Source organism: Leopardus geoffroyi, chromosome A1 (assembly GCF_018350155.1).
Source record: "Leopardus geoffroyi isolate Oge1 chromosome A1, O.geoffroyi_Oge1_pat1.0, whole genome shotgun sequence".
In the NCBI taxonomy this organism is placed as follows: Eukaryota; Metazoa; Chordata; class Mammalia; order Carnivora; family Felidae; genus Leopardus; species Leopardus geoffroyi.
Genome location: NC_059326.1, coordinates 203,392,934 through 203,418,280, shown reverse-complemented (window position 1 = coordinate 203,418,280; position 25,347 = coordinate 203,392,934). Strand labels below are relative to the sequence as shown.

General features: G+C 37.8%; 2 long non-coding RNA genes across 8 annotated transcripts in view; both read right to left on the bottom strand.

Moving 5' to 3' along the window:
• The window catches only part of LOC123576921, a 78,868-nt gene that overhangs the window by 52,980 nt on the left and 541 nt on the right, over positions 1–25,347 (bottom strand). The gene's annotated exons all lie outside the window — the stretch shown is intronic.
• Positions 314–5,671, bottom strand: LOC123576932. Its single transcript, XR_006701644.1, has 2 exons — positions 5,468–5,671; positions 314–5,431 (listed from the first exon to the last, which is right to left on the bottom strand). It is a non-coding gene; the product is annotated as an uncharacterized LOC123576932 (long non-coding RNA).

The following is a 25,347-nucleotide window of genomic DNA, read 5'->3' as shown; positions in this document are numbered from 1 at the left end:
TATGGTATCCTGGAAGAAGCATTGGCCTTGGAGTCAGCCAGATGTGCTTTGCAATCCTGGTTCTGTTAATAAAGCTTTCTTCTTTTTGAAAGAAGATAATCGTTAGTGGTATCTAAGAAGAATTAACTGGTAATCGTGCCTTAAATATGATAATCAGAAGTGTCTAGTTTTCTATAGAGGGTGAGAGAGTAAATATTTTCAGCTTTTTCAGTAAATATTTCAGCAGGCAACATGATCTCTACCACAAGTGTTCAACTCTGCTGTTGTAGCTATATATAAGAGCAGCCATAGACAATAGGTAAGCAAATGAGAGTAGTTGTGATCCAATAAAACTTTATTTACAAAATCAGATGGTTGGCAAGATTCGACCTGCAGGCTATATAGTTTATTGACCCCTCTCTAGAACATGAAAGTAATACAATTGAATTTATAAATGTGTAAATTATTAAACATAATTTGGTGATTAATTTTATAATTATACATAACTTTTTCTAAAAGATAGGAAAATCAAAACAGGATTTGATCATGGGAACATATTGTGGAGAGATTAACCACCACTGGGCTAGATTTGCATCGCTAATTGTTACTAATCGCTAGATCCTTATGATGTGGTGTCGGTTATTTTTAAGAGGAGATTTGTGTCGAAGTGGATTACTTTTTTTGTTCTTTGTTCCATCCATAGTTATTGAATTATCCATCCATATTCTTTGGACTGTAACTTTGGCAGTGCTTTTCTATAATTGGAGGAGCAGACTTTCCCACTCCTTGACAAAGGGTGTTTTCCTGTGACTATCTCTGGTCAGGGAGATGTTGGCATCAATGACATAAGCAGGTTTATAATCTGTCTCCTGATGGGCTCTGTAGATTAGAACTTCTGGCAGCACAGTGAGAAGGGCAGCTTAGGCTAGCCTCTGGTCTCCTGAGGAGGATATCAACCGTGGGGTGGAACAACCGCTGGCCTAACCAAGCTGGCTTCAGAAGCCGGAGTGGGTCCAATTATGACCAGTGGAACCACCCAAACAAGCCCAGCTTTGAAAACGTTCAGCCAATGTGCAGATCAATGAGTACAAGCAGTTTAGTGTTTTAAGCCAATTTTGTTTCAAGAATTTGAATTTGTAACAAATTGTTCATATGATTCTGATGCCAGTTGTATATTTGGCTATTTTCCCTCCTGTTCAGTTTGGGGATGATTTTTTAATGCAATGTTATTTTTGTCAGGGTTAACTGGTAAAGGAGTAATGTCATATGTATTACGGCCAGACAAACTGACAGACACATACATATACACACACATGCCAAGAGGTCTAACTGGCCTAGAACTTGCATTGAAATTTCCTTCTGTTTCTATAACACTTTTTTTTTTCCAGTCTCCATTGCTGGTTTTAGGAAGTGATGTTAGAGAGGAAGGCAAGAACCAAATAAAATGATGTGTGCCAAGTTAAAATTCCGTAGCCATAAGAAGTCACTAAAGGATTTTAAGCAAAGATCTCTCTTGTTTATATTGTGGTTTAAAATGGTCATATTATTAATCAGCTGTACAAAAGTACAGTTTTATCTTGCATAAAAGAATTATTTTTGCTCCTAGTCCTTATCTGCTAATAGAGAACAACCTTATAAACTTCACCCTGCAAGGCAAACCAGTTTCTTCTGGTTAAAACTTGGTCTTTTCAGATGAGCTGGCTAAATCAAAGACTCTGCCCAGTGCTAATTCTCCCATTCCACATCACCCTTCTTCCTCACCTCTTCCTGGAGGGTGTCTGAGCACAGGGAGAAATTTCTAAGACTGAGATAGAAGGGGCCTCTGTTCCACGAGCTGCCCTCTTGATCCTTTCCAGCTTCAGATCCCCAGGCCTCTTATTATCTCTTTCACGTGCCCTTGGCAAACAGGAACTTGTGAACCATTTTACTCACGAGGAGGCTGTGGGGAATTAGAATCAAGGGTTATCTTGGGCCCATTCTTTCCGCTTGAGACACTTTGCATGAACTGGAGGCGCTCTTTGAGAGGTGTCTTCCCAAAATTCAAACATAGAAGGAAATACAAATGCCTGTTTTCAGCTGGGTTTGAAGGTTATTAAGAAGACAGAATCTAGGATAATGCGTCTCAAACTTAATGTACACATGAATTGCCTAGTAATCTCTAAAATATAGGAGGTCTGGATTGGGGCCCTAAATTCTGTATATCAGCAAGCTTCCAGGAAATGCAATGATGCCAGTCCCTGGACCATACTATGAGAAACAAGGATCTCATTAAATTCCAGAGCATTTGGAGACTCACTGGAAAAGATCTGAGGTAGCTCACCATCCTCTAAACTGTCCTTGCCGACTGTCCAGGGCTATTACAACTTTCTCCTCCAGCTACTGCCCAAACCCTGAAAATTTACTTTCAAGGTATCATTCAACACGCTGTATTGAAATTACTTTCTGTTTCTCTCAGTTCCTTGAAATAACTCTCTGTGTCTAATTCTTTGGTGCTGCTTTTGCCTGATCCAGTGGAACATGGAATATTCTCAAAAAAACATATGCTGATCTGTGCTCTTAAGTGTGCAAAATATGCAGTATCTTTACCAAACCTCTGAGAATGAAAAAAACAAGTCTCCATCCGCTGGTTCCTTTTATTGACAACATAGAATGAACAGCCTGGCCAGTTGCACTTTCTGGTTACCGGATTTGAAACAAATATAAAAGAAATGTATATGTAATACCTAAAGTTGAAAGGATTATTCACCTTCCTCCTCTCCGCCCTCATCCTGTACCCCCGCTCATAATATCTATTGCTTAAGTGTTAGAGAGCAAAAACTAAAATATTATCATTAATCTCTGATGGAATTTTGTTACAGTATATGTTTATAAGATCATAATTCATCTTAAAAGTTTACATGCTTACTGTTTTTCTTAAACGATGAAGAAGCATAATGTAAGGGAAAATTTTGGAGTCTATCTTGTTTCTAGAAATATAATCTTTCTCAAAATATGAAAACAATTATTATATTCTAGGTTTCTGTACAGCATTCAAACAACCAGTTGATGAGGTAATAAGTCAAATGAGAGAGGAGGAACTGATCCAAGTATCAATAATGCATCTCCAAAGCAAAATTTGCAACAGAACATGTTTACATCATGGTTTTAATCTATGAATGATATTATTATCATTAAACTATTATTTCCCAACTGAATTTAAGCTCCCTTTGGTGTCCTGCATGCTACATTTCATTTTAAGGTCTAATCCAAAATACCGAATTATTTTTGCTTTACATAGAAACATCAGTGGCTTTCAAATTATCCAAGACAGATCACCAAAACATAAACTTGTTTGAATAATTTTTAAGTGATTCCAAGCTACTAATGAATAGAATGGGGAAAGTTTTAGCTTCAAATTATGAACTTGCAAAAAATTTGTAAAGAACTGAATGTAAGGGGGGGGGGTATGGAAAATATTTGGTCACTTTAATTACAGGTTTAAATGCCACAAATGCTATAATAATACTTTGTACTTTACTTTTTTTTTTTTTTTTTAACTTCGGGGCAAAAAACCACGTTACAAACATTAAACCCAGTATCTCTTTAAAGAGATCCCCTTTGGGCATCATTTACAGATTGAGAAAAACAGGCAAAAAGGAAGTGTTTTCCTGGAGGCAGGTGAGGTACTCTCCATGTTAGCGTAGTTCTGAAAATGGTAACCACAGTTCTGCCCAAATTTTTACTTTTCCTCTCTGTAACTGTTAACTATAATAAAACATACTGAAATGTTTTTCTTAAATAATAGCTCCGGTCTGCTATTGTGTTTTTATTAATAGTTTTACTGTATTTCATTTATTATTATGAGGGAAAAAACAATTTGGGGATCTCTTTTTCCACCACCCAATGTTATTTTCAGCAACAGATGGTTTTCTGTTATTTGACAGTATTCTGGAAACCAACTATTCATTCACGTTTGATGTGGTCAGCCCACTGTGGTGAGCTAAAGACCATCATTACTGTTTGTGTAGTCCTTACATTCTGTTGAGCAGGGGTTTCATATTAGTGGCTGCGCTGGGTGATGGGTCTCAGGTAATTATGGCAGAAAACAGCGGGGGGATGCGTGCGTGGCACAATGCAAGACTGGAATTCTCCATCTTGCCTTCGAGGGAACAAACGCGTTCTCACCACAGTCACCTTTTTCCACACTGTCTCCCATGTACAGAAAATGTTTTCTCATGATAGATGAAAAATGATGCATTTAGTCTCTAGAGATTTTATGTTTATTAATTTCACATGTTGTAAACATATTTTGCCCGAAGACTTAGTTATATTATTCTTAGATTCCACTTGTTTGCAGCTCCCATTAATTTATTTATTTTAAAAAAATATTTTATGTAGACAAAGGGGCTGTGGCTATGTCCCAAGATCCTTAGGCAGTTCTCCCATTAAAGTTATCTATTCTGTTTGTGACATGATAGCTTAGCAAGACACAGTAGGCCATTAGGAAAATAAGCAAATTCTTATCTGGAAGTCATTAACTAGAATCACTTTTTTTCTTTTGCCTGGAAGTTGGTTCTTTTCTCATCCTGGAAAAATATTTTGATAGAGAATTAAGTGCTGGTGAAAAGTGAATATGTGGCAGATGGACAGGAAGGGGGAGGGGGCTCAAGCTACATTTGTCTATGTGATCACTGGGGGAAGGGCAGGTAACAAAGACAAGGGCAGTGACGAGCTGCTGGCATTACCGGAGTTCAGTGCTTAAGTTCAGATGCAGAAATAGATCCATAGCCAATTCATTCTACCTCATTGGAAGGCTTCTAATCCATATTAGGTAATAGATAGAGTTAAGTAACAGAGTTTTAATACACAGTTTTTGATGATGATCCATGGAAATCATCTAGAACTGCAAATTAAAATGAGCCATTGCAAATCCAACAAGTCCTATAAACTCAAGACATTAAGTGAAGATGATATTTGTAGTGCCAATAAGAATTTCAAGGAAACTTCCTGGTCCAAAATCATTAATAGCAGAGAGTCTCTCTGCCAGATTCCCTGCTGATGCCCATAGTGCATAAATGAGAGCAGAATCTGAGGGATCTACTCAGTAGAAGGAAAACATGCTTTTCTTTGGAAAACCATGTCAGTTTTGTAACATTACAGAGCCATGCGCACATGGGGAGATCAATCATTATAAGCCTCCCTGTTCTCACAAATTTGTCATTTATAAGTGAATTGTGATATAAATATCCATTTCGTATTCACATGCCAACGTTGGTAGTTCTTTTGGTTAGCTATCTTACACAAAACAAACATGAAGTAAAGCTAGGTCTGTCTTCCAATTGTAAGTCAGCACACCGCTCCTGGTATTCACCGACCAACTTTAGAAGCTGAGTCAACGTCGTCATATAAATTGTTTAGTGATCCATTGGATTGCAAAGGCATTGTGTTTTAGAATCCAGATTATTTCACTTATCTATTCTGTTTGTGACATGATAGCTTAGCAGGACACAGTCAGTCAAAGAGGACTGACTGAGAGTCTGGGGCCATTGAGCCAACAGGCCCAGTGTGCTCTGTGATGTTTTCCTGGAACATTTATGGTCTATAAGCACAGGGTTGAGTGATGAACTTCTACCAACTCCCACAGAGAGTCTGTCCCAATGCTCAGATTGCGCTGAGCTCCAGAGTGAAGAAGGTACACAGATTTAGAGCCAGCAATCATGTTGGTGGGTAGTCCCCCCTCTCCCACCGCCCATCTCCAATTATAAGAAGACAAGTGAAGGGGACAGCTTTTAGAGAGGACTTTTTACTGTCCTTCCTGACAATGTCCTGGAACATACATCATCGCTGACCTTAACCATCCTCTGAGAGAAAAAGGCCAGAGAGTGAGGTTTACAGTAATTTGTGTACAGTCTTGTACATCAGAAAAATCAAGAATGATGTGTCCTTCAGATAAAATCAATATCATTGAAATTAAATTAAAGAGAACTTAATGAGATTGTGCTTGTTGCTTATAAATGCACTCTAAGTATTGCCTCTCAAGCTAATGTATAGATTCCTTTCAAAGGGAAAAACTGTTCTCACAAACTGGAAAGGAACGGAACTATGGATCCAAATTTGAAATTCCCTGACTTAAGAAGGTATCTTTTGCGTGCAAATTATCAATGCAAAAATAAAGTTTTAGCTTTATATATGATAAAATTGTCTCTTTAATAGAGTAAGATCCAAAGAAAAGAAGGGGAAACCCCTACAGATCTTGTAGATCCCTAAGTCAGGACTGTAGTCAGGATATCTGTATGAATAACTTGACAAAATACCTGTGACTACAGAACTTATGTAGTAAATTGCTAAAAGAATTAATAAATTTTATCAAATTGCCTAATTTAAATTTCATGATACCATAGAGCCTGTAGGTGAATATGGCTCAATCTGCTTTCCTAATAACTCAATAACATACATAATTCATAATAGCAGATCTATTTTGTAACTGTGACATATTCTAGTGTCAGACAAATCAGTCGGAACAAATCACTAGATTATCAGTGAAGATGAAATGGTCACTGTGCCAGAGCCAAATTGCGTTGGGGCAACATATTGTAAGACCTGTGCCAGATGATGAACTTCTGGTGAAAGACTGATAACGATGGATACTGGACATGGGAGGAAAGTCTGTCGTTCTTTAGTTTATAACACAGTATTGAGAAATTCATCATCTGATTTCCTGCTGAACTGGCTGTTTAAAGGCACCCATGGGATGGGAATGAGGTAATGGTGAAAGCCTTTTGAAATTCTCCAAACTGTCTTCATTTAAAGGAACCAATACAGAGGCCTTGATTTTAATGGAACCATCTTCTAAAATACCAAGGGAATAAAGTGTGGTTTATCATACAAAGGTTTTTATTTTCCTCCAGCAAGTCTCAGTTTTTTGAGAGCCCCAAGTTGAAAAGAAGACCCAGAATTTGAAGAGGTAGTGAGGAGAGAAACGAAGGAGGTTTAGCTACCCTCTCTGTCGTGACCCCATGCAGACTAAAATTTGGTGGTCCAATAAACCAGAGCCAAATGCTACTATTGCCACATTCAGGAAAGGAGAAAGATCACTTGGTTAGATTGCTGATTAAGCTTCAGTTAAAAATCAGTCCTCTGTGAGATAGTTCTATCCCATCACAGGAAGCCAATTCTCCAATTCTTGACAGCTTTTTCATAAGCACTAACTGGACCACAGAGAGGCCAGGTATTCTGGTATCATTGTAAATCCATCAATGTGTTTCTTTAAATATGTCAATTCTATGTATACAGAAAGTACGAATGTATTTAAGAATTGTTTGCTATTAATCATAATAGCTATATTTCACTGAGTGCACTCTATGGACCAGGTGCTATACTAAGAGCCTATATACCTCACCTCAATTAACCCTGACACCGACCCTGGGAGTAGGTATCAAAGCAAATACGGGGGCTGCCCAAGAATCATAGCTAGTAAGCAGGAGACACAGACTTGAAACCAGTCCATCTGTTTCTTATCCTTATATCCTAAGCCACTTCACTATCCTACTATCCCATTGTTTGCTATTTATATAGCCATCCAGCTTAGGCGTTGTATTCCAAGAGAGTTCGTTAATTCCTAAGTTAATTTAGGTCCTAGGTTTTAAATCTAGATGACAATTCAAACATTTGGGATTTCAAGTCCAGTTCCAGTTGGCCTGCTTTGGCTACATTATTAAAGAAATCTAGCAAATATGACTTTCCCCTTTTCTGTACTATTGATAATCACATGGAAAGATTCCACATGAATGATATAAGAACTCATTGGATATATATAAATATACACACACATACACACATATACATGTGTATATATATATATATATATAGAGAGAGAGAGAGAGAGAGAGAGAATTTTATGTCAAACATACACATCTTGGCCTGTGTCATTAAAAGAGGAAGTGAAACTTTTTTTCTGTTTGGTCAGCCATAACCTAGATGTCAGAAGCATTAAAGTTCAGAATAAGGCTAGAGAGGTAGATGGGAGTCAGACGCATACACACACAGACACCAGACACATGCACACACGCTCATCAGACCACTAGGAACCCAGGTGGCAGTATTTCATTAGCAGAGGGTTTACAAAGGGTTGATAAATTAATAAAGTGGGTAATGTCTTCAGGTTACCAAAATGGCCCCAAGGCATTCTTCGCTCCTCCAGCTATGTCTACCATATTAAATTTCAGTTCTGTGCTTCACATTTTAAGAAGACCATTGCAAGTCTATAATATCAGAGGAGAGTGGTAGGATGATGGAGATCTAAAAGCAGGACTAATATTAAAATGGCCAAAAAGTCTGGGTGAGTTTAGGAAAATGAAAGAGAAGCTTAGGGAAGTAAAAGACAATTGTCACCAAGTATTTGAAAATCTGTTATGTAAAGCAAGAAAGGATTTAGCTTTGCATGGTTCCCAAGGACAAAAGTAGGGCCAGTGGGTAAAAGCTACAGAGAGGTAGACAGGTAGCTCAACTATTAAGAGCTTTCTGGTCATTAATGCTATTCAACAATGGACAAGGCTACCCTAAATTCGTAAAGAATGGAACAAATGAAAGGTACTGTCAGGGGCAGAAGAAAAACAAGGGGAGAGAAGACTCTAGAGAAAGTAGGGTGAGTAAACAGCAAAACCATAACAGAGTCAGAGTTACAGGATCTGCTTTGGAAATTAAAACTGTTATATCCAGGAAAGTTTAAATATGGATATGCTGGAAGTAGGGGGTTAAAAATAGACTTCTTTCCTCTTTACATGCAGAGTCATTTTTTAAAATTATGTAGTGGAAAAGTAAAAGATCCAAATTTAATAATTTTATTTCTAAATTATTATTTGGGGATAAGGCCCATTCTAGTTATGTAAAGCATCGTGTATGATGCTCTTTCATTTTCTATTAAATTTTTTTCTTGAGGAAATCCTCATTAGTGAAAATAACGCTATTGTTATTGGTCAAAAGGATAATATAAACTCAGAGTGATTTCTGTGGATTTGTTTTCTATTTAAGAATAGAGCATTCAACTTCATTAAAAAAAAAAAAAACATATTGTTTTAAATTAAATTTCCAAATAAATAGACTTGGGTGTGAATTCCAGGGAACATTTTTTGTGAAACTCAAAGACAAAAAATGTAACATCCCAAACTCAAAACATTCTAGTGGTTTTGTAAAACTGAAACATTTTGGGGGTTACTTATTGCCAAAGTTTTAAAATTATGGGTTCTAACCACATATGCCTTGCAAAACCTAACTGCTCTTTGAAGCAACCGTCTTGCTCATACATTAGTTAACAGCGACATCTTGTGGTCAGTTTTTACTTTAAAAAAGCATAGGTAGGTATGCAAAAACTATATCCTTTTGCATGTGTTTGTGTATATATATATGCAAAGTACAGAAATATATCATCTTACCTTACTACAAAAATACCCAATTTCTCCTTGCATTTCCAAATATATATATGGTGTTTATCCCCTATGCAAGTCTGTAATTGTTAAATTCTTTGTTTAAAATCATCACAAAAATACGTCATGTTGATAGCATGTATGCTTGATATAATTTGATGAGAATGGCACTTTAGCTCTGTGGTGCTCCTCTCTGAAACCCATAACCCCAATCTAACCATGAAAAAATATTAAACAAACCTCTTTCAGAGGTAGTTTCCAAATAAACTGACCAGTACTCCTCCAAACTGTCAAGGTCATGAGCAACTAGGAGAACCTGGGAAGCTCTCACAGACCAGGGGATGCTAAAGAGACGTGGCAACTAAATGTAATGCAGTATCTTGATGGGCTCTTGGAACAGAAAAGGGACATTATAGAAAAACGAGTGAAATCCAAACAAAGTGGAGTTTAGTTAATGAATATGCACCAGTGCTGGTTTCTTAGCTGTGACATACACACCATGGTAATGTAACATGTTAAAAATAGACACTGGTTGAGGGGTATACAGAAATAGAATTCCATAATATCTTTGCAACTGTTCTGTAAATCTAAAAGTATTCTAAAATTTTTAGAAGTTTATTTAAATTTTAAAATACTCTCAAATTATGAAATATGATGGGATTTATTGGATGGGACATATCACCCTTTCCAAAAATAAGAAACAAACAACAACTACTACAAAGATTTACAGAAAGAAAAAGATCGTAACAGTTTCTAAATGTTCCAGATCTTATGCGGTGAATTTGTATTGCTGTAAATATACAATTAATAAAAACCTTATTTCTTTACAGAAAGAGGGCTTAGGGCTTAGCCCTGGATACCAACCATAAACAAGCCGATTTCATTATGGGATTAGAAATACAATGGAAGTAACTCCTGCTACCATTGATATTATCTCCTATTCCTCCTTCTGCTCCTTACGAGCCTATGCAATTATTCTTTTGTCTGCCTGAAACTCTCTTTGTTCAGATATCTTCAAGGCTCACTCCTTTATTCCCTTCAGTTCTCTGTTCAAATGTCCCTTAGGGAGGTTTGTTTTTTGGTTTTGTTTTTGTTTTTTTTTTTAATGTTCACTTATTTTGAGAGATAGAGAGCAAGTGAGGGAGGGGTAGAGAGAGAGGGAGAGAGAGAAACCCAAGCAGGCTCCACAGCTGCCATTACAGAGCCAGATGCAGGGGCTCAAACCCATGAACCAGGAGATCATGCCCTGAGCTTAAACCAAGAATCAGACACTTAACCAACTGAGCTATCTAGGCGTCCCCCATAGCGAAGTTGTTTTTTTTAATCAACTTGATTAAAAAAGCAACCTCCCCATCATCACTCTCTGTTTTCTAATCTTGTATCTTATCATCCTCCAGAGTGCTTATCCACATGGAGTATTACCTATTTGTTTATTTTCCATCCCCCTAGGCTAGCACATCAGAGCAAGAATTTTGTTTTAGTCACAGCTGAATCCCCAGTGCCCACTCCAGTGTCAATCACATGATAGCCATTTGTTCAATGACGCTAAAATTTTCTCATCTGAAACTGGTGTCTACTATTTCAGTCCTTCTAACTGGAAGTAGGAAGAGGAGACACTGAGGAGATGCCTGATCTGTCTTTCGAATTACCGCCTATATTAATGACAGTGCGCTCAGCTCCTATTTCTGTCGGCCTCTTTGCTCAGGCTTCACAGTATAGCTGCTGGTTATTGTCCATTTGCACCCAGCTTCCAAATCTATTCTCTGTCCTTCTCTGCCATGCTCCCTAAACTGGGAAGCTGAGTCCTGAGGACTGCCTGCCTTGGGGCTCCTTTGCTGACTGGTTTGTAGCTGGTTTGGATAAAGAATATGAGAGGAGAGAAGTTAGGGTATTTCTTCCTTATGTCCTCCCTGTTTTGTATTTCCCATGATGACAGATCCCATCAAGTGGTTCCTCCTTCAGAGCACAGGTCTCTCAGGGCTCTGGTAATATGCTTTCTTTTTTTCGCCCGTTCAGAACTTGAGGTGGGCATGTCTGACGACAGTGGCTAGTCTTTGAGTATTTCGCCATCCCTCATTTGGTCTGTTAACCCTGTCTACCCCTCTGTAAGTAGTCTGTTAATTAAAATCTATATGTACCATATGGGGTAAACTCTTTTCCCAACCATGACCCAGAATGACACCCTAAAGCAGTGTTTCTCAAATTTTAGCATGCATCAGAATGACCTAAGGCATATGCTAAAATGTGCATTGCTGGGTGCCATACCCCCAGAGTTTCTGTTTGAGTTGATCTAGGGTGAGGCTCCCAAAGATACATTTCTAGTACCCAGGTGATGCTGATACTGTTAGTTTGAGGTCCATACAATGTTATCACTGCTCTACAGAATATTATTTTATGATCCCAAGTGGTACGTGTTGGGGGTGTTATAAATGAAAACTTCTCACAAACAGAAAATAGATATTGTGTGAGTGTTGGGGGATCAGGCGGTGAGGGCAGGCTCAGGAAAAGTAGTGTCTGTTATCTCATTAGGATGTGTGGATTAGTTCATCTCCCTGATCCCTATCCCAAAGATGACAGAGCGCTAGATAATCACAACAGCAGCTAAAATTTATTGAACATTCACAACATGCTTATCACTCTTGGAAGCACTCTGAAGTAGCATCATCTTATTTAAACCTAACACTATTATCAGGTAGATAGGCGATTGTTTCCATTTTAAAGATGAACTCAACAACTCAAATGATTTAAATCCTGAATGAACTAGACTGATCCTCATAGATCTCTAAGTGCTACCAATTCTAAGGATCGTTGCCATCTACTATTTGAACTAGAGATTGAAGTCTACTATTTTCTGATGCATAAAAGTTCAACTTCATTGTACAAGAGGCAATTTGAGAAATATTAATATTTGCTGAATAATGTACAAAAACCAAACTTGAGAATGTTGAGGGTTGGCTCTGTGTACATACATGTGTGTGCTCTTGTGTGCACATGTGAACATACTATCCTTCCTATCTGATTTGTGATTATTCTAATCACTCAACCTATAAACCTCAATGTCCCATCCTCTGAAATTTGCAATATCCTTCTGTACTAACCCCAGCTGTCTTTTTTACTCCATTGCTTGGGAAAACATTTAGAATCGTCTAGATTTGTTAGCAAATTCAAGTTTCTACATTTGACTATTCCTTCAACAATATTGTAACACTCAGAGTTCAGCCTGATTGTTGAGAGCAGAATGTGTTAATGCAGGAAATTAGAGGCAGGAAAGTTGCTTTCAGGAAATCCAGAAATGCAGCTATTACAGGAATGTTACCATTGATCTCAGCTACCTGTAGTATGGGAAGAAATGATTTATTAGTCATAAGGAAACACATGAAAAATGGGCCCTTATCTCACACCATCTACAAAAATCAATTCCAGATGAATTAAAGATTAAAATGTGAAAAAATTAATAAAACAGGTAATATATCTACAACAGCAGGGTTGCTAAGTATCACTTCAAACAGATTTAAAAATGAGCAAAACATAAATATGACCACCCTGAAGTTAAGAAATTATATGTATCAAATGATACAATAAAGAAAGTGAAAAGTCGGGTCATAAACTGGAAAACACATTTACAAATCATTTGAAAAAAGATGAACAAGTCCTGAACAGGCATGTCAGAACAGAGGAAATATAAATGACCAGTAAATGTATTAAAGCATGTTCAAATTCACCAGTAGTCAGGGAAATGTAAATTAGAACCACACCAAAAAGGATCATTTTACACACACCAAATGAGCAAAAGTTTAACTCTGACAATATCAAGTGTTGCTGATGATAAATTTCTAGTAAGTGGAAACAATTTCTTAGAAAAAATATTTGACACCCTAATAAAGTTGAAGATGACCCAACTGTTCCACTTCTGGCATATACCATAGGGAAGATACATTCAAGGAGGATTATTTGAAATACCCAAAAATGAGAAAAATGCAAATGTTGAACAGGAGGATTACCCTATTGAAATCTTTCCATAAAGGTAATTCTGTATAACCTAAAAGCAAACTACAATTACCTATCCAAAATAGGTAAGTCTCAGAAACCTAAAGTTGAATGGCTAAACTCATCACAGATGAAAATACTTAGCATGACTCCATTTATAAAAAGTTCCGAAACATCAAAACTGAACAATATACAACTAGGACTACCTTGAATGGTCACAACAGTTGTTCACTGCACCAGTCCAGGGCTGACCTTCAGAGAGTAAATATTTAAGAATATCCACTCAGATAAAACTATACAGACAAACAAAAGAACTGCAAACACAAAATTCAGGATAGGGGTTACCTCGGGGTGGGGAGAAAGAGGGATGAGATTGGGGTCTCAGTGGAAGGAGAATTCTTCAAAGCTGCTGGTAATGTTCTACTTCCTGAACTGAGCACTGGGTACCTGCCTGTTTATTTTGTTTTATTCTTTAAATTTTAGAAAAATATTACCAATATCATTTTGCATGTATTCAATCTTAAATTACAGTTTTTTAAAAGAACTCATGGATTCCACCTCCTCGCCTACACAACCCACAGCAATATCGTTTTCAGTTTACTCCATAATTGTGTTCTCACTTGTGTCAGTAATACCTTCTTTGTTCTCAAATCAATAGGAATGATCTGTTTCTTATTTGAATTCTCTTCAGGGTTCAACACTATTTGGGATTCCCTAGTATGATTTCTACCAAACCTCTCTTTCCTGGCTTTCTCCCTCCCTCTGAAGAGGTTTCTCTCCCTTTACCTTGGCAAAGTTTCTCTAATCTGTCAACCCCTAAAATATTGGTAGCCATCAAGTCTCCAAACCACTCTGTTCTCATTCTCAATAATGTCTTAAGGCAATCTCACTGATGCTCATGGTTTCAACCTACCACATATTTATTGATCCCAACATCTGTATTTCTAGCCTCATCCTTTGTCCTGAGTTCCATTGTCATATAGCAAATGGTTGGTTAGAAGCTATCCAAAACTGGATTCATCATCTTTTCCCACAAACATTTTTTCTTAACATTTGGAAAATGATGCCACCATCTGTATTGTTTACCTTAGAGTTATTCCAGAAGATTTCTCATTTTCTTTATTTCCCTCATACAAATTCCGTTCATTATACACCCAAAATGTCTCTCCTATAGATTGCTCTTTCCACCACTACTTCAGCTAGCTTTGTTCAGATTCTCATCATTTTTCTCTTGATCATTGCAATAGCTTTATTAAAACTTCCTATGCCTCCATTCTGACCCCTTATATTTAATCTTTGCTGTCATCAGCAACTTTCTCATATGGAATAATTTATCTGCTCATAGTTCCGCCCTAGTTGGCCATCGCCTCAAACATCATACACGAAATTTATAATGGCCTACAAGACTCTACACAGAGATATGGCCATTACAATATAAAGGATAAACTCAGGTCCAGAGGCTTCAACCCACATCACAGATTTCATATTTTGATGACTGCTGGGCTCAGGGAACCATGGAGGTGTGGCTATAAAGGCAGCTCCTCTGTCAAAGACATTACTTTCTCGCTAGTTCAGAATGACACTTCGTGGGCACAAGTCTAAGATTCTGTTTACTCTCCCATTGATGTAGAGTGCACACAGGCTGGATGTGACATTGTGCCTTTTACCTTGGTCCTCTTCCTGCTACCTGTCTCCTTGGGAAGCCTCTGCAAGGAGAAGCCATCTTGGGTTCTGGGAAGCCATCTTGGGAAGCCATCTTGTTGTTGCTGTTTTGTTTTGTTTTTATCAGTTCAAGTTGTAGGCCATTAAGCCTGCACTTAAACCAAAAGTGAGCTTGTTCTGGGGTAACTGTTAACTTGTTCTGATTCCACACTGGCTTCTTTCAGGTTATTCTCTGTTTTGACTCCACTTCTTCTGATAGCTTCTTCCAAATTCTAGCCCTTGAATTTTCTAGTTTATTCTCTCCAATTTGAACTTGGGTGAGCAGACAATTAAACTTTGACATGGAAGGTCAATACAATCTAACCCAGAATTCTACTTTGGGTTAGAATTTTACTACATGATCAGATATATTTAGCAAGTAATTGGCCATCTGGTGGAATGATATCTGAGGCATCTATTCAGATTCTGGTAATATCTTACTTTTTTTCTTAACTTCTTCTAAGTTAAATTTTGTTCTGATTTGTAAAAGAAAGAAAGAATAAAGATAAATTAGAAATTACAGGGAAGAAAAATGCCAATAATTTCATCACCTGCTTTCAACCTTCGTCAACGTTTTAATTGCACTTCTTTCCTGGGTTTTTCTACGTGTCTTTGTGTGCTAATAAGATCATGCGGTTTATGCAGGTTTTCTTGGAAATCTTGGTTTTAAAATTTGTCTTTATTTCAAAAGCATTTTATTATTATTTTTTAAAATTTCTTAATGTTTATTTATTTCTTTTTGAGAGAGAGGGAGAGCACAAGCGGAGGAGGGGCAAAGAGAGAGGGAGAAGAGAATCTGAAGCAGGCTCCAGGCTCTGAGCTGTCAGCACAGAGCCCTACACAGGGCTCAACCTCATAAACTCACAAATCATGGGATCATGACCTGAGCCAAAGGTGGCATTAACCGACTGAGCCACCCAGGTGCCCCAGCATTTTATTGTTTTATAAATTTTATTTTATTGGTTTCATAGTATTTTTTAATTTAAATGTATGACACCTTATCTAAACAATCCCTTGTTATTAGATAATTGTGTGTAAGTATGCTATTTGCTATTACAAATGTTTACTGTTTACGATCACAAATTTCCTATGACAAATAACAAACATTATATTGCAAAGTGCCAAGCAAGTTATTCTTTATGTCTTTCCCTCTTACCCTCTTTCACTTTTACCCTGAGACCATTTTTTCTACCTCAGATGTCACTGCAAGGTAAACAGTGATTGAATTCCTGTAACCTGAAGTAAAGACCATGTGTTCAGGGCTATTTTCCTTCTCATGCATGACTATATAAAACAGAGCCTAGAGGAAGGAGAGAAAGAGGCAAAGTGGAGACACAAATGCAAGAAAGAAGACAGTCGACAGGGCAGAGGGCGCACTAATTGGAAAGGGGAGGGAAAAGTGTTCTTGGTGGAGGACCAGGAAGCTGGGTGGAAGGATGCACAGACAAGCAGTCCTAGACAGAGGACTGATCCCATATGTGGTTCAGTGGTTCTGGGATCTTCAAACATCCCTGATAAGACAGCAGGGACTTAGATCGCGTAGGGGGTGGTGACAGTGATGGTAATGGTGCAGTGAAAGGTCAGCCTCTGGCCCCGACTTGGGCAAAGCTCAACTTTTTCCTGGGAGTGGGCAGCACTCAAATTATACTGAGTCACTCTCTTTGAATTATGAGTAATTTCCTCAGGGTTAGTAGTAATGGGCGTTTCAGGAGGCTCAACTGTATCACCAAAGTACTCTCCCAAAAGGCGGTAACAATTAATTTTCCCACTGTGAATACCATACTTTGATAACTGCTTATAATAAGTTGTTTAAGATTATTGTAACTACTTGAGTTATTTTAGGAAAAATTAATTTTTAGACCCACTTATATTGATGTGAATTTGAAAAAAAATGTAATGAATAATGAGAGGAAAATCATGGTCTTTCCCCTGTGTCATATTGCAGACAAGTTTCCATAAAACTGGGATGATGACTTCACTTGTAAAAGACACTTGATGTATCAAATGCAGCCATATGTTCCAAATATAACAGATTACTGCCATGTGCCTAAGGAACACTGTGTTGTGTAAGTTGAAAGAACATTTGAAATATACGTTTGCATTTCAGAAACTTTATATTGCAGACATGTTCACATTTCAATGACAAAGAAATAGGAAAATATGTAGCCTTATGCTTAGGGTATAATCAGTTTGGTGAGATACTAAGCAATATTAAAATCTAGCCCTGTATATAAGAAAAAAAGTATATTTAATTTCATTGGTATCCTCCTAAAAAGTTCTTGGTGGGGAGCGAGGACCAGAAACAACCGGCAGATAGAGAAAAGGATGAAGGGAAACTCACCATTTCACATTTAAGAAAGCATCATATGCATGCTTGTCGAGGCTCACTTCTTGACTCTGAGTAGATTGTGACTATATCAGTGCTTCTCCTGATCCTGCCGTTTTAAAAAAATGTTCATAGTTTGTTCATCATGGACTTTTTGATATTGATTTTGATTTTTAAAGATGTTTCATTAAATTATTATTTATGTTGATTACTGAGTTTTTTGCACCCCTTAAGGTTTGCACTGGAGGTGACTGAGATACCTTATTACTGGCTCCACATGTTTGCCCCACTTAACTCTTTTTCTCCCCTTTTAGTCCTGTCTCTGCTGAGGAGCACAGCATATTCACGTGACCACCAAAAGAATCAGAAGTTCCTGCTATATTCTCCCAACCAGACCTCCATCTTTCTTACTTTGCTGCCACCAAATAAGTCGTAAATACATTCTATTCCTAGATTTCTTCTCCTAGCTGGTTGTAGGGAAGATAATAATCTATATGGCACATGAATATTGAAAAGTAATTATATTATTATTCTTTGGGTATATATATGTGTTTAAAAAGGATATACCTAAAGTTAAGATCTCTTCTTAGTTGCCTACTGTGGAAATCTATATTCTCCTGGTGCTAGGGAGATAGCTGTGACAAAGACAAGATTCTGGCTCTCATGGAATTTACATTATGGGAGATAATATCTATATGGAGGTATGATCAAGAATGGTGACATTTCATATACTTTGGCAAATATGGTGAGAATGTGAGAAAATGTGCATTTATGACCAGGATGGGAACATAATGGTAGGTAATATGTCTAAATATAAAAATGCGGGGCGCCTGGGTGGCTCAGTCGCTTGAGCGTCCGACTTCGGCTCAGGTCATGATCTCGTGGTCTGTGAGTTCAAGCCCCGCGTCGGGCTCTGTGCTGACAGCTCAGAGCCTGGAGCCTGCTTCCGATTATGTGTCTCCCTCTCTCTCTGCCCCTCCCCCGCTCATGCTCTGTCTCTCTCTCTCTCTTTCTCTGTCAAAAATAAATAAACATTAAAAAATTTTTTTAAAAAATGCATATTATTTGTGTCCCAGAAACTCCACTCTTCAGAGTCTAGCCCACAAAAATAAAAGCATCAGTACTTAAAAATATTTATTACCTTACTGCTTATAATGTAAAAAAGGAAAGAAAGAAATTTAAAAAATTGAATTAACCTGAATGTTCTTCCAAGAGATTGCCTAAATAAATTATGGTAAATGCATAGCATGACTATAATGCAGCTACGGAAAAAAGTGAGTTATATTTTTATCTATTGCCCTAGAGGACTGTTCGTGGTATGTATGAGATTAATTCTCTTTTTATTTAAAATAAATCCTCCTCAAACAGAAAAATTCATATGTTTTCTCTCTATATAAGCATCAATATAAAATATTTATAGTTTTATGAGCTTTGTGGGAGGCAGTGATCAGGTCTGCTGCTCTGAAGCCAAGAGTAAAAGAAAACAGATTGCAGATAAACATATCTATAGCATAGCAATAAACCTGTGCTTATTGTTCATTTTTTCCCCCTCCCATAACAAAAAGGCTGGAAGCATGCGTCTGGACTAGTGTATGACTTAAAGATGATATGAATGTCCCAGGAGCACCTATTTTTCTGCTTCTTATCCACTCTTAGGATGGGGCTTTTGTCTTGATGGTTTATGTCTTCCTGCGTCTTCATTTCAGGAAGAGAAAAAAAAAAAGAGTTGGGGTGGGGGGGCAAAGAGCCTCTACTTGTGAAGCTTGCCTTTGTGTTCTGGAAAGATTGCTTTCCCCAGGGACTTTCTTAGTAAGGCAAAAGATGAGGAAATGGGTGATTTGATTAATCAAATGTTTTTGTCCTTATAAAATGACCATACATTCCAGTGGGTGACCAATGCTTGTATTAGAATGTAAAACTCAAAACTTATAATGAGAATATTTGAGTCCTTAATTATATATGAAAAATGCTTTCAAAAAAGAGGGCATAACTGAGAATAAACTGAAGGTGGCACCTGTTGGGATGAGCACTGGGTGTTGTATGGAAACCAATTTGACAATACATTTCATATTAAAAAAAAGAGGGTATCTCTCTGTCTCTCTCTCTCTCCCTCACCCCATCTCTGTCTCAATTTCTCTCTATATGTACACATACATAACATTATACGTATAATATATACTTTAATATATATACTGTAGCATATATACTAGATATGTATATATAATATACACACATGTATACACGATAATATATAATATGGCATATATGCATATATGTATATATAATAATATTATATATCTATATATGTGTATATATAATTATTGCTGTCTTATTTTCAGGTAAAGCCCCAAAACATGAGGTACCAGCTAGTTCCACTTTAGGTAAATTGCCAGTCTACCCATGCAGGAATTGCAAAGAAGTTTATAGAACATAATTTTGTGTTTTTAACCCCTTCCCCCATCCCAAAAGACAGGAGAGACTGATAGGGTACACCAAGAATCTGTCTCCCCAACGTCGTCATTGAGAGGGCAGAAAAGGTGATGCCCTTACCTTCAACTTAGCTAGAAAATGACCTTCTAATGGGACCCTTTGGAGGAGCTTAGTACTGGTCTTCTAGAGTTTGGGAGGATAGTGGACTGGTGCCTGATTCACAACTTGGCAGCCTATTGAGCTGGGTGAGAAGCTGCTGTGGGGAAACAGAGGAAGCCTGTGGCAAGCCTGCCCTCCTCCTACAGCAAGCAGACAGCCTAGGCTGACTGGGAAAAGGGCGGAGAGAAGACAGAACTTTAAATAAAGTTGACAGCATTTTTTTTTTTTCTGTTTCTTATTGCACTGAACTGAGCATGTAATTATAGGACTAAGATATTTTTGTGCCTAGAAGCAACTGGAGGACTTATCTAAGATCAATTAGAAAAATAATAGAACTTGCCCTAAATTTTTTCCAAGATGCAGGAAAGAAATAGCTTTTCAGAGCAGGCTTGAATAGGCAGTCAGTAACAAGAATAAACAGCATCTCACAGGACTTCTGAGTATGTGTATATGTACATAGGTATTCTTATGCAGGAATGTCATTCTTTAGAAGAATGTACAGAAGGCTGTTGACAGTAATTGCCTCTGGAGAAGGAAAAGGAGGGACTGGGAATGAGGAAGGAACAGAGAATTTTACTGCACATTCTTTGGACTCTGCATTGGTTAGCTTGGCCATGTATCATTTAAGAAAAATTAATTTTAAGGGGGACACTAAACCCCTCCAGTGGCTCTGATTTACCTTTGTAAAACATTGATTATAAATAATGTAAACATGCTGAAAAGTAGCAAGTTCTGATCAAAAGAATACCAATAAAAGAAGCTAACCAAGAGGTTGGAGAATCCTGAATTAGCAGTTTCTTGTAAGTCTGAAATGCTATCTACTTGTTAATCAAACTTATCTTGAGGAGTGAAAATCACAGACGTGTTCTCACGGGTAGTTATTTTTGTAGTTGAAATTTTCAGTTATGAAAATGGCCAACATATATACTTTGTCAAAACAAGAGTTACACCCCTATTTACATGTGTACTGCTTACCTACCCCCAATGCCACCAGCACCGCCACCAAGAATGATAAATACAAACTTATACTTTGCAAGTTCTTAAGAGGGTACTTTGCAAGTTATTTTTTTCTAATAATTTTATGTTTAAGTTTTGATCCACTTTAATTTTTCCAAAAGATGTAAGAGGTCAGATGTTTTTTTTTTTTTTTCTTACTTTGTTTTGGTTTTGACCTGTTGATGTCTAGTTCAACACCATTTGCTGAAAAGGCTATCTTTCTTCCACTGACGATGATCTTGAGAGCCTTAAAGTCAAGTAGCCTGAGGGGCGCCTGGGTGGCGCAGTCGGTTAAGCGTCCGACTTCAGCCAGGTCAGGATCTCGCGGTCCGTGAGTTCGAGCCCCGCGTCGGGCTCTGGGCTGATGGCTTGGAGCCTGGAGCCTGTTTCTGATTCTGTGTCTCCCTCTCTCTCTGCCCCTCCCCCGTTCATGCTCTGTCTCTCTCTGTCCCAAAAATAAATAAACGTTGAAAAAAAAAGTTTAAAAAAAAAAAAAAAGTCAAGTAGCCTGATCCTCCCACTTTATTCTTCTTTTTCAAAATCGTTTTAGCTATTCTTTGTTCTGAGCAAGAGTTCCATGATTTTGCAAATAAACCAGAAGAAAAATAATATTCCCTTTGGAGCACGACTGTGAGATTACGGGAGATGACACATATGAAATATCTAATATGGTACCTGGCATAAGATGTAGATACTTAGCTTCCTTCCTGTGGATTCTAAACCAACCATCAAAAATACTTCACACCCGCGTGCACACACACATACACACACACACACACACACACACCCTCCCCTAGTAATACTTTATATTTTCAGTTTTGTGTAAATGTGTTACATATGCAACCAGGTAAGAAATATATGTGAAGGAAACAGCTCAAAAGGACCAGCTGTCACTCCCATCCATATCTGCACATAGAAAACATCCTGTTGCCACTTCCTTCCCACATCCTCAGTTGTAGACCTAAGAAGCTCGGCTAAGGATTACAATCAACTAGGCGGCTTTTGTCTCACCCAAACATCAGCAGAACTGTTCTGATGCCCAACCACGACAGGGGGGAGAAACTGTGATTATAAATATCACCCAACTCATCAGAACCTGTTTCTGAGTAAGATACTGGCTGTCACTGACAAAATGGCAACATCCCATTCCATGTTAGCCCACTGGCCTCCACGCTATTCTTCCCACTTTCTAGGTATACTGTGGCTTTTGCCCTTTCTCAGATTTGTCCTCTGGATGTGCACGTGGCCCTATCCTTCCAGGGGGGGGGGGGGGGGCGCAGGGAAGAGGAGCTTCTCTGCCCTGTCTATTGAAATCACTCCGCTCAACCCTATACTATTTGGTCTCCTTCCCTGCTGTATTTTTCCTATTACCTCCTATCACCATCTAACATAGACACGTATATTTGATTCTTTGGTTAGATGATTTTATCCACTAGCATGTGAGCTCCATGAAAGCCGTTATTTCACTGCCATAACCTGTGTACCTAGAACACATATATGCTGGCATATAATAAGTCACTTGATAAATATTTATTGAATGAATCAAGTAGAGAGGGCTCAAAAATCCTTGGTGAATGTCATAGCTTTTGACTATAATATTTAAATTGAAGACCAGTGGTAACCTTACTACGGAAGATATTAATATCCATTTTCTTCCAGGAGAATGTCAATTAAATTTTGTTAGTGTTTATTTATTTTTGAGAGAGAGAGACAGAGTGCAAGTGGGGGAGGGCAGAGAGAGAGAGAGGAAGACATAGAATCTGAAGCAGGCTCCAGGCTCTGAGCTGTCAGCACAGAGTCTGACATGGGGACCGAACCCACAAACCACGAGATCATGACCTGAGCTGAAATTGGACGCCCAAAGGACTGAGCCACCCAAGCGCCCCAGAAGAGTCTCAATTATATAAACACATATAAATAGATAAATTCACGTTTCACAAATTCTCCTATTTCCTTCCCCAAATCAACTCACTCTCCAACATCCACCCCAGAAAAATATGAGAGACTAAAGGAAAAATGCATCTCTTGTCCATAGACCTTCTCGTATCTGACTGGGCGACTTTCTCATACCTACATTCGGTTCAGACTCTGTAACCACTCACCTTCTTTACTGCTATTGTTGCTTCTAGCCAGAATCAAAAATATGCCAAATTGTCTTCTAATGGTTTCACTGCTTCCAAATTTGACCCTCCACAATCTTTATTTCCCAATCAGCCATAGTGTTCTAGACTGAGTTGTGGCCTTCTAAAATTCATATGTTTAGGCTGTAACCCCCAATGTGACTGTATTTGGAGGTAGAGCCTTTAGGGAAGTAATTAAGGTTAAACGGGGTCATACAATTAGGACACTAATCTGACAGGCTTCTCTCCTTATGATAAAGGACACCAGCAAGCTTAGTCTGTCTCTGCCATGTGAGGACACTGCAAAGCAGCTGTCCTGAAGCCAGAAGAGAGCTCTCACCAGAGCCCAATCATACTGTTACCCTGATCTCAGACTTGCAGCCTTTAGAACTAGGACAAAATACATTTTTGTTGTTAAATCACACAAGCTACCTAATACATGGAGTAATTCTTTTAAAACCTAAGACACACGAGGACCTCCCTCTGAGTAGAAATTTCCAATGGCTTCCCACTCCTCCCCGACTATGAAGAGTCTTAATAATCCTAGGAATTGCCTCTGGGAACCTATAAGTTCTGGTTCAACTTCTAATACCATTTCCTTCTACTCTCCACATGTGTCATTTCCTTCAGTCTCACTGGCCTCCTTCCTGGTTCTTGAACCCACCAGGTATGTTTCTATCTCAGCGTCCTGCTGGAATCCTATTTCCCTGGATATTAGCATGAATCATTCCTTCACTTCCCTCAGGCTTTCACTCCAGTGTTTTCTTTTCCATGAGCATTACTCTTGACTACATACTTTAAATTGCAAACCCTCTCCCTGCAGACTGCATTGATGAGCCTTACTTCCCCTGCTCTGTTTTTTTATTCCATAACGTTTACTTCCTTTTAACAAATCATATCATTTACTCATTTTTTATATTGTATCGTGTGTTTCCTTCTGTTAGACTACAAGCTTTTGTCTGTTTGGTTCACTGAGTATCCCAAGCACTTTGTACACTGCCTACCACATAAAATGCATTAAATAATTATTCATTAAATACAACTGACAGAGAGGCAGATAACCTGGATTTTAGTCCCGATACTGCCCCTACCACGCTGTATGACTTGCCCTTTATATCTCTTTCTTTGTGTGTAATATAAGAACTTTGGATCATACTGGAAAGAAAGCCTACTTCTTTCCAAATGGTCCTGACTGGATTCTTTCTCACTAGTATGCTCTTTTGTTTATACTTATGTGGTCCTGCCCCAGCCTTCAGTAAGCATGCTCTTTCCTTTCCCAGAGCCTCCCTCCTTGGTTCGTAATGTTGACAATCAGCAAATATTGGATAATTAAAATTATTTTGATTCACAGACCAAAAAAGTATAAAAGCAATTTCTGAAAATACTGTTCTGTCTTACAGTGTTAATTGGTCTCTAGTTCTGATTTCTAATCCTAAAATCTATGTTGGAATAGTACGAAAATACCTAGAACTGTTGAGCTAGGATTTCTATGATATATTCTCTAAAAATATATATATGATTTCTTCACACAAAGAAGGGTCACTTTGGGTAATACTGAACATGTCGCTTTTACCTTTTGAATACTGAAAAAAGCTTAAAGATCTTAACTCTCTTATGTCCCCCTTTTGGTATATTAATGTCAAGATATTTGAGAATTCTGCTAGCAACTTCTCACAGAAGATATTATTGTAATGAATTTAAAGTATGTGTTTCTAAATGTCAGTTTAATAGACCTGCAACTTCATAGTTAAGTTGTACCATCACTTCTTATGCAAAGGTATACATAAGTCATAACTTCCTTTTAGCAACAAAATGTTTGGTTTTCAATACCCTCAAGAATTATTGCAATAAATGCAAACAAAGATGATTCCAGTTCCTAGTTGTAATGGAGAGTGAGTCCACAAACTAGATTGCCTGAAATAAGCTAAACTTTTTAGTGATTTAGGTGACATTTTCAGCTGGTATTTAGTGATGATCTACTATGCACAGGTATTGATTGATTGCTGAGGATTAAAAAAATAAAAGTTCCTTTCTTCAAGGAGCTCACAGATTAGTAGGAATCAACTCATGTTGAAATAATGAGTTTTAACACAAAGCAAAATTTGAACATAACTCCTTAGTGTTTTTTTTATTATTTCCTTCCTTTTTTTTTTTTTTTCCAGCTAAAGCCAAGTAAAAGTATATTCCCCGTTTTGAAAAATCAGGGGAATTAAAACAAATTAAGCCAATTATCTATATATCAATTAGC